General features: G+C 43.0%; 2 long non-coding RNA genes across 2 annotated transcripts in view; one reads left to right on the top strand and one right to left on the bottom strand.

Annotated features, from left to right (window-relative positions):
* LOC114487825 (uncharacterized) overlaps positions 1-4,255 on the bottom strand; it is a 60,806-nt gene extending 56,551 nt beyond the window's left edge. Inside the window, exon 1 of the long non-coding RNA XR_003683269.1 lies at positions 4,120-4,255. This is a non-coding gene — a long non-coding RNA (uncharacterized lncRNA). The remainder of the gene's footprint in view (positions 1-4,119) is intronic.
* Positions 4,256-4,665: 410 nt separating this feature from the next.
* Positions 4,666-9,199, top strand: part of LOC114487822 (uncharacterized) — a 64,375-nt gene continuing 59,841 nt past the window's right edge. Inside the window, exons 1-2 of the long non-coding RNA XR_003683268.1 lie at positions 4,666-4,750; positions 6,068-6,227. This is a non-coding gene — a long non-coding RNA (uncharacterized lncRNA). The remainder of the gene's footprint in view (positions 4,751-6,067; positions 6,228-9,199) is intronic.

Here is a 9,199-nt window from a genome sequence, read left to right as displayed (position 1 = left end):
CAAAAAAAAAAAAAAAAAAAAAAAAGAATTATTTTTAAAAAGATAGAAAAATCTTAAAGATGACCTAAATAAAGAGAAAAACATATTGTGAACCTGGACAGAAACAGTATCATAAAGATTCCCCAAGGGAATATATAGATTTTATTGCAATTACAATGAAAATCGTGACATGTTTCTTTGGCAACTCAACAAGCCAATTCTAAAATGTAAATGGCAATGTACAAAAACAGGTAAGACACACATGAGAAAGAAGCAGAGGATGATGGACTCACTCTAGCACACAACAAGACTTATTTTATAATAAATATTTATCTTATAATAAATATTTTATAATAAGTAATTACCATAAAGTATGGTAATTAAGACATTGTGACAATGGATCAGGGGTAGATATCTACACCACTTGAACAGAATACAGAGCCCAGAAACACAGCCATAGAGGAACATCTGACATCTTCAAAAAAGTAGCTTTGCAGATCAGTGGAGAAGGGACAGATTTTTCCAAAAATGAAGATGAGTAATTAGTTATTCATATAGGAAAGAATAAAACTGAAACACTTTCTTGGACCAAATACAAAAATCCAAGTGGAATTCAAGAACCCAAGAAGAAGAGAAAACTTTTAGAAGAAAATAGGAGAGCATGTATTATGATCTTTGTTTAGAGCAAAGATTTAATAAATTACAAAAAGCACAACCCATAAAGAAAAAAGCTGATAAAGTCAACAACATTAAAATAAAGAACACTCAATAAAAAAATGAATAAAAGATAAAGAGGTAAATCATAGAAATAGAAGCCAGAATGGCTAATAAATGTATGAAAAGACGCTCAACCTCATTATTAACTACAGAAATGCAAACTAAACCATATGAAGTACCATTTCATATCCAGCAGATTGGGATAATTAAAAAGTCTGACAATTTTAAATGTTTGTGATCAAATGAAGAATTGGGAACTCTTCCACACTGCTGAAGTAAACGTAAATTGGTACAAGCACTTTGGAGACCAAGTAGGCAATATCTAAAGGTGAAAATGCATACATCGTTCAACCCAGCAATTTCACTCATGGGTATATGAATCACATAGGATAACATAAGTTTATACCCTAGGTTCTTGCACTTGTGCATGAGGAGGCATTTACAACAATGTTCACTGCAACACTGTTTGTAATAATAAAAAATGGGAAACAATTCAAATGTCTGTCAATAGGACAATGGGTAAATAAATTGTGGTATATTCATATACTGACAATAAAAGTCAGTCTTATAAAAATAATGGAAGTTTGAGCCAGAGAGTGATATGCTTTTGAAAGATCTCCATTTTTAGATGCTTCATCTCAGTGCTATATAAAATATAGTCCTTGGACAAGGGGGGTTGATTATCTGGTCTTCCATGAATTAAATATAGAATTGAGACTGTTTCAAAACTTTTATAGCAATTTTTTTTCTTTCTTTTTTTTTTTTGCTGTACCACATGGCTTGTGGGATGTGGGATCTTAGATCCCCGACCAGGGATTGAACCCAGGCCCTCGGCCGTGACAGTGTGGAGTCCTAACCACTGGACTGCCAGGGAATTCCCTTATAGCAACTTTAGAGTGATTTTATGTATGTTGACTCTAATCATTAAAAAATGGGGCCACTATTTTGTATTTTATAATTCATTATAATTTCATTTTTTCTAGAAATAAACTCTTACTTACAAAAGTATTGGTGTGCAAAGAATTGAAAACAACCAACAAACTGGTCCTGAACAAACAATCTGAGATGAATCGCTCTACCTTAAGGAAAATTGATATCTATGTGATTTCTTTTTCTACAATGTGTAGGTTTTCTTGTTTATTGGAGATCTTGTGCTCTACTCCTAAAATATTAATGTCCAGCCTGGGATTCCAGAATTGTTTTGTTTGGTTCCAGATATTTGCTTTGCATATAAAGATGCGGTTATTCTCTACAGGAATTTCCCCCACAGACACATGTAAATGTAGCTGTAATTTCCTGTTGGTAAACAGCAAGTATTTATTTACTTATTTATTTATTTTTTTTACTTATTTTTAAAAAAATTTTATTTATTTATCATTTTGGCTGCGCCGGGTCTCAGTTGCGGCACGCAGGATCTTCAGTTGTGGCACGCGGACTTCTTAGTTGCGGCATGTGGACTCTTAGTTGAGGCATGCAACTAAGGGATCTAGTTCCCCCACCAGGGATCGAACCCGGGCCCCCTGCATTGGGAGCGCGGAGCCTTACCCACTGGACCACCAGGGAAGTCCCCAACAGCAAGTATTTAAATTTAGAATCAGGTGGCAAGGTTGATATACAGATGTGTAATAAATTGGATTGTTTTCAAAGCAATACCCTTTCCAGTTATCTGTTAACAGACAAGTTTGCTGCTTTTCTTTATCAAATACAATGTGGTATGTGAAAACACTAGATAGGGTTTAAGGTATTTCAGATTTTTTACACAACAAATGGACCCTATGCTATACAGGAACAGAAAGATATAAATTAATAACACATAATCATTGTAAGAGAACAAAATCAAACTAAATCTCCTCTCCAGTGCTTGACAGCACACTTCCTGAGAAGTTTCAGGCCCCGTGTGGTCTCCCCCCCGGGGCTCCAAAGCCTGCTTAATGGCCTTTGTGACAGCAGGAGCCCAGCCTACTTGGGATTCTGCTTCTAAGATACAACACAGTAGGGGCCTCTGATATGTCCAGACATATCTGTTTTGGATCTCCTTTTCCCCTCACGAAAAACCTCCTTTTTAAAAATTATATTTTTGAAGCCAGGTTACTTACTGATTTCCAGGATCCTCTTACACCTGCCACTTCTCAAAGGAATTTTTGGGTATAATCTTTTAATCTTTCTGGAAGGCTGGCCATCAGAAACACACAATCTCTTTCCATCATAATGCTTTTTTTTTTTTTCGCGCAGGCCCAGCGGCCATGGCTCACGGGCCCAGCCGCTCCGCGGCACGCGGGATCCTCCCAGACCGGGGCGCAAACCCGGTTCCCCTGCATCGGCAGGCGGACGCGCAACCGCTGCGCCACCAGGGAACCCCCATCATAATGCTTTTTAAAGGACTTTATCTTGCTCTCTGAGTTTATTTAAAACTTTTAACTATACCAGTTTAGCATCTTTGCATGCTTTCTTGCTATTTCTCATTTCATTCTTCATGTTACTTAACATTCGTTTGAGTCTTTACAGGATCTTCTATTGATACTTTCTCACCAAGGTGCCATTCTAGAATATTCTCATCCCTAATATTTTGCTTTGCTCTACATTTCATTCTCAGGCTCTAATAGGACAAACATGACGTGGAATGCGACAAAAATAGCCCTTGCAAAGCCTTGTACTCCCACCAGAGGTCTCAGCAGCAAACTCTCTGCCTCTATTCTTTTGGCCTCCCAGTGCTGTCCCAATCCCAGAGTTTAGAGTTTAGCTGACATCTGAGATCTTGATCCCAGTGGCATCAACCTGTTAAATTGGTGTTGTATCTTTCCCCCTCCAGAAGCACCTAGCAAACCCAAAGCAGGCGATTGTATTAATCGACGGTCTGGGGTTGTTACAGAATCATATGAGGCAGGACAGGATTCTGAGGATTTAGGCTGGGTAGGGAAAGAAATGAAACTAGAGGCGGCCAATAACGAGAAATAGACGGGTCCCAGGACTTAAATTTCTGAGGCAACAAGGTCATGGGTGAAGACACAGTGGCCGAACGAGAACAGAGGGTAGGAAAAGTCCCCAAAGATGAAGCGAACCCAACAGCTGATGAATGGTTTATCCAATAAAGCTTTGAAGCAACTCCAGTGCCTCAGTTTGGCTGCTGCAGAGGCCAAGGCAGGAGATGAGCACTGCAAGGTCCTCCAGCGCCAAGTTCAAATATATGCAAATATGAGGTCAGCTCTGTGATTGGCCAGCGGGGACGGCTCAGGGGCTAAGGAGGCCAGTCCAGGCGGCGGCAGTAGCTTTGCCCACAGCTCTGAACGCCCCCTCCCGCAGCTAAGCCAAGGTCCCCAAACAGCTGACCGCGCGAGTCACGTGACAAGCCCCGAGCCCGGCTCTTAATTGGCTGGCAAACCTCGCTGCCTCCCTCCGTTTCCCAGAAATATTTTTGGAAACTACCTTTCCTAGAGTGTCTTGCTGCGCTTATTTCTTCCCGGCTGATTAGATGGGGGCTGTTCCGGGTCCGTGGGGACCTTGGCGAGTGCCAGGAGGGCGAAACCTCTGGGATTAAAACATCCCGCGCTGTGGAGGCAGGGGAAGCGAGCCGCTGTCCGGCCCCTCTCTTTGCGCAGAGGCCTCTGGGAAGTGTAGTAACTTAAAGGTCTCCGGGTCCTGCCGGGGCTGGCGTCTCTCCTGGACCCTGGGGTTCGCGGGTGAGGAGGGAACTAGTGGGTACACTGTAGTCCCGAGAATTCTCCAAGCTTAGATTTCTATTAAGCAAAGTTTTGTGAGATCTTCTGAGAAATGAGGGGCTCTACTTCAAAAGAAACAGATGATAACGGCCCTAAGTTAGCCCCAGCTCTTGCTGCTCACCGGACACTTTACAAGGGTGCAAAGAATCATGGCGCTGCGCATGTAGGGGGATCTATTTTATGTTGGGACTTGCATCTGGCAGTGACCTTCGCCCTCAGGGAGCTCCGCTGTTCTTTCCGCTTTTCTCAGCGGTAGCTGGTTCTTCTTTGGGCCACCAGGACTGCCCTAGGCTTACTGTTTCTGCACTTGAGGATATTCATTCTGCCCAGCTGCAGGGGTATTTGCATTTTACGGAGGGGAAATCTGAGGGTGTGGTGGATAAAGGTTGTTGACCTGCCCAGACTATACAGCTAGTAGTGCAGTCAGAACTCAGTACAATTGGAACTACAATAAATCTAGTACATACGAACCTTCAAGTTGCGAACTTTCAAAGGTGTGAACCTGCATTTGCATGTCTAATCACATAAGTTAGTCACGTGTCTGGCATACGTTGTCACATGCGTGCATCCTCTACAAGTGGTTATGCTTTTGTGTACTTCACTGTACAGTACTGTATCGAGTACAGTAGTACAATATCTTTATTTAAAGCCCAGGATGTCCGGAAGCAAGCATAAAAGCGGCGGTGATGTAGCTGGTACTGTAGTGTACTTTTCAAGATACTGTACTGTAAGATTAAAAATGTTTTCTTTATTTTTCTTTGTTTTTTATGTATTATTTGTGTGAAAAGTATTATAAACCTATTACAGTACAGTACTATATAGCGGATTGTGTTAGTTGGGTACCTAGGCTAACTTTGTTGGACTTACAAACAAATTGGACTTACGAACGCCCTCTCAGAATGGAACTCATTCGTATGTATGGGACTTACTGTAATTCTAATTCTTGTCTCAAACCTGAGAGGATAGGAACCTAGGTCTTTCTGACCTCAAAAATTGAGGCCCCTAATACTCCCTCTACTCCCCGGCCCCTATTTTGGCATCTTTTATGGGCATAAAAGTCTGAAAAGTTTAAAGAGCTGACCTCCAAGTGCCCTCTGTCTCAGATGGGTCATTTGTACCTCTGAGGATATCAGATCTGGAACAGCCATGGAGCTCTGACCCTTCCAGAAACCAGTGACTCATATCACTCTCTTGCTTATGTCAGTATCTGAAGGGCCTGGAAGAACTGGTAAGATGCAGAAAATCCAGGAAAGGGTGCTCTTGGCCAGTGCTGTCCAGTAGAACTCTCTGAGATGATGAAACTCTTCTATATCTACACTGTCTGATATGATAATGTCTCAAGTTCTGCTTAGATAGTAGCTCCCGTCCTCCCAGTGGTCCCCTGACTCTAGGCTGTTTCCAAGACAGCTCAGCCTCAGACTACGGACCCCTGGGCTAAGTCTTCAGGGGCCCTCCAGATCCAAGCTATCCCTTAGCTGCAGCTCAAGCCGTGCCCAGGAACACACATCAGGGTACAGACGAATGCAATGTGTATGGCTCCTGGATATGGCCAGTGCCTTGCTGATTTTGCCACCTCAGCATCCTGCCTGGAGCCTGGCGCAGAGAAGATGCTAGGTTAACACTGTGGCTGAATGAACTTATCTTCTCTTCCACAGGCTGGAGCTCTCTCAGCTACTGTGACTGGCTTCTAGAATCCCTCCGCATCATTGTGGACTAATGGCATGAGCCATCTAGTGAAGGTTGGTGAAGCCAGTGTTTCATAACCACCTTCATCCTGACCCTTTGTGGGTGTGCCGCGGGGCAGCTGCAAAACCAGTGAGTAATAATTCCTTGGAAACCTGCTGGATCCAGCAATTTTTGGTGACAGTCCAATTTTTTATTTTAAAATCCTGTGTGCAAAATGAAAGCCCAAATGAACACCTGTTACATATGATTAAAGGCAGTGTGGTACTGGGAAAAGAGGACTGGTCTCAGGGTCGTCCTGGACCTGTGAGTAACAGGCTGTATGACCTTGGACAAGGTGTTCCATGCCTCTGGGTCCCAGTTTTCTCCTGAGTAAAATGAAATTAGACTCTAAGCTTCTTCCTATGGTTAATGTGAATGCTTTAAAAATGGCTGGTCACATCTGCAGTCAACCCACATTAAGTACCTTTCAAGTGATCTTCTGCCTGAATCAGGTCTATTTTCATTGTTCAGTTTTTCTAACACCTTTCACTTAACACTTCCACTGCCAGTGCCTTCCTCATTTGCTGGATCTTCGCTATTTTTTGGCTTCTTTAGATTCCAATAAATCATTTCAGATTCTAGCCATTGAATCACCTGCTCCTTTGCCCTGCCTGTAGTCTCTTTCATCCCCAGCAGTCTTAATTCCCTGACAAAGCACAGAGAGCGGTTCTGGTCTCCCTCCTGTTCCACACTCCCACACCACCACTTCCCTGAAAAAACAAATCTGAAAAATCAGGGAGGTCTCTATTCTGGCAGTTATCACTGTTACCACTAGATGGCACACGTGTGCAAGTCATCAGCGTTTGGACAAACTTTATCAGTGTATTTATACTCCAATCCACAAAAGCTTTGAGAGGAATTATAAAAGTACAAAACACACAAAAGGATAAAATGAAAAGTTGAAGGGATTGGAAGGAATTCCTTGGTTGTCCAGTGGTTAGGACTCAGCGCTTTTACTGCCAGGGCCATGTTCAATCCCTGGTCAGGGAACTAAGATCCTGCAAGCCATGTGGCGTGGCAAAAAAAAAAGAAGGGATTGGAGGGGATATAGAACAAGTAGAAGAGATAATTCCAGGGTGACATTAGCTCAAGGAGATGGACACCAGCAGAGGCTTACACGGTTGGCTCCAAGCTTCCCAATAGCCAGAGTAAAGAGGGAGATGTGAGTGGTAACAAAATTCCACATTTTACACGAGAAAAACAAAGTAGTTATTCAGGAGAAGCACAACTTTTCCTGACCCTGAGACCAGAGAGATATTTTTCCTGTGGGTCCTCAGAGAGAGGACACTACCAGTGAAACAGACACCAATGACTTAATTGGAGCTGCTTCTATGATGTCCTTCTATGCAGGCCTATGGTGTGGTGCTAAAGTAGGATTGAGGAAAGGCAGTTCTCTGGGCTTCAAATACTGGGTTTCCAGGACAGAGTGAATTTACTGCTGTGTGCCTTTGTGTTTTCACACAGTGGAATTTGCACGCACACCCTCTCCCCGACTGGGGTTTGGGTGGAGTTTGGGGAGAGGAAGCTCTCCTTGGAGGCTGTGGTAACTAGTCTCCAAGAGGGCCTCCAGTGATCCTGCTCCTGGTTTCCAGACCCTGTGGAGTCCCTGCCAACATTGTACCAGAGGGGTGGTCTGTGTGACCAACAGAGTACAGGAAAAGTGATGGTTTGTCACTTCTGAGATTAGGTTATAAAAGACATTGCAGCTTCTTTCTTGGTCTCTCTGTGTCTGTCTTTCTATCAGATCATTTGCTCTGGGGAAAGCTACCTGCCGTGTCAGGAGGAGCCCTATGTAAAGACCCATGTAGCAAAGAACTGAGGTCCCCTGGCAACAGTCAGCATCAGCTTGTTAGCCTTGTGTGTGAGCCACCTTGGAAACAGATTCTCCAGCCCCAGTCAAGCCTTCAGATGATGGTAGCCCCAACTGACACTTTGACCAAAACCTTATGGGAGACCCTGAGCCAGACCACTGAGCTAAGTCAGTCCTTAGCTCTCTGAGATAATGAATGTTTGTTATTTTAAGCTGCTAATTTGGGGGTTAATTTGTTACACAGCAATAGATAACTAATACAAAGTTATTTAACAGAAATCCAAGGTGGCATCATGGATCATTTTACATGGGTGTGTCAACTTGGTTTCAGAGACAAAGAAAATATTTTAGAAGAAATGTATAGGCTTTGGGACTTCCCTGGTGGTCCAGTGGTTAAGACTCCATGCTCCCAATGCAGGGGACCTGGGTTAGATCCCTGGTCAGGGAACTAGATCCCGCATGCCACAACTAAGAGCCTGCATACTGCAACTAAAAGATCCCCCATGCCACAACAAAGAGTCCTGCATGCTGCAACTAAGACCTGGAACAGCTAAATAAATACATAAATATTTTTTTAAATGTATAGGCTTTAATCTGTTAGACATGGTCACCAATTCAGGCAGTGTTTATGGAAAGACAGAGGTAGAGGGACCCACATAAAGTGTCTGCAAAGGAGATTTCTTTGCAGAAGGATGGTAAGGACACAAATCTCAACTGTCTTGTTCACTGTGGCACCCTCAGGGCCTAGCACAGGGCCTGGCACTTAGTAGGCTTTCTACAAATCTTTCTTCAATGTGTGAATGAATGATGAACTATAACCTTGAGTGAGCCATTCAGTTATCTGGGTGACCGTCATTCACTGAGCTTCTACCATGTGCCGAGTACATAACGTCGATTAAGTTCCCAGGAACTTTTGTGTCCTATACAGATTACATCCACATTTTCCCCCATTGCACCTTCCCTCACTGTCTTATCTCCTTGAATTCTTCATTATTTTTGTAGAGACCTGCATGTGGTTTAACTTTTATGCTGAAAACTTTCTCATGGGAATAGTGTTCTTAGGTCATTACAACAAGTAATTTCTGGTCACCATTTTTCCATATGAGAACCAGAGTTGTTCAGGACATTGGGTTTATTTTGTTCAGTTTTGTCTTGGGGCCTGCCCTATTTCTTGTTTTTTTTTTTTTTTTTTGCGTTACGCGGGCCTCTCACTGTTGTGGCCTCTCCCGTTGCGGAGCACAGGCTCCGGACG

The sequence above is a fragment of the Physeter macrocephalus genome, chromosome 14 (assembly GCF_002837175.3).
Source record: "Physeter macrocephalus isolate SW-GA chromosome 14, ASM283717v5, whole genome shotgun sequence".
NCBI classification, from domain to species: Eukaryota; Metazoa; Chordata; class Mammalia; order Artiodactyla; family Physeteridae; genus Physeter; species Physeter macrocephalus.
Note: the sequence above shows the minus strand (reverse complement) of the source record. Positions and strands in the feature narration are given on the sequence as shown.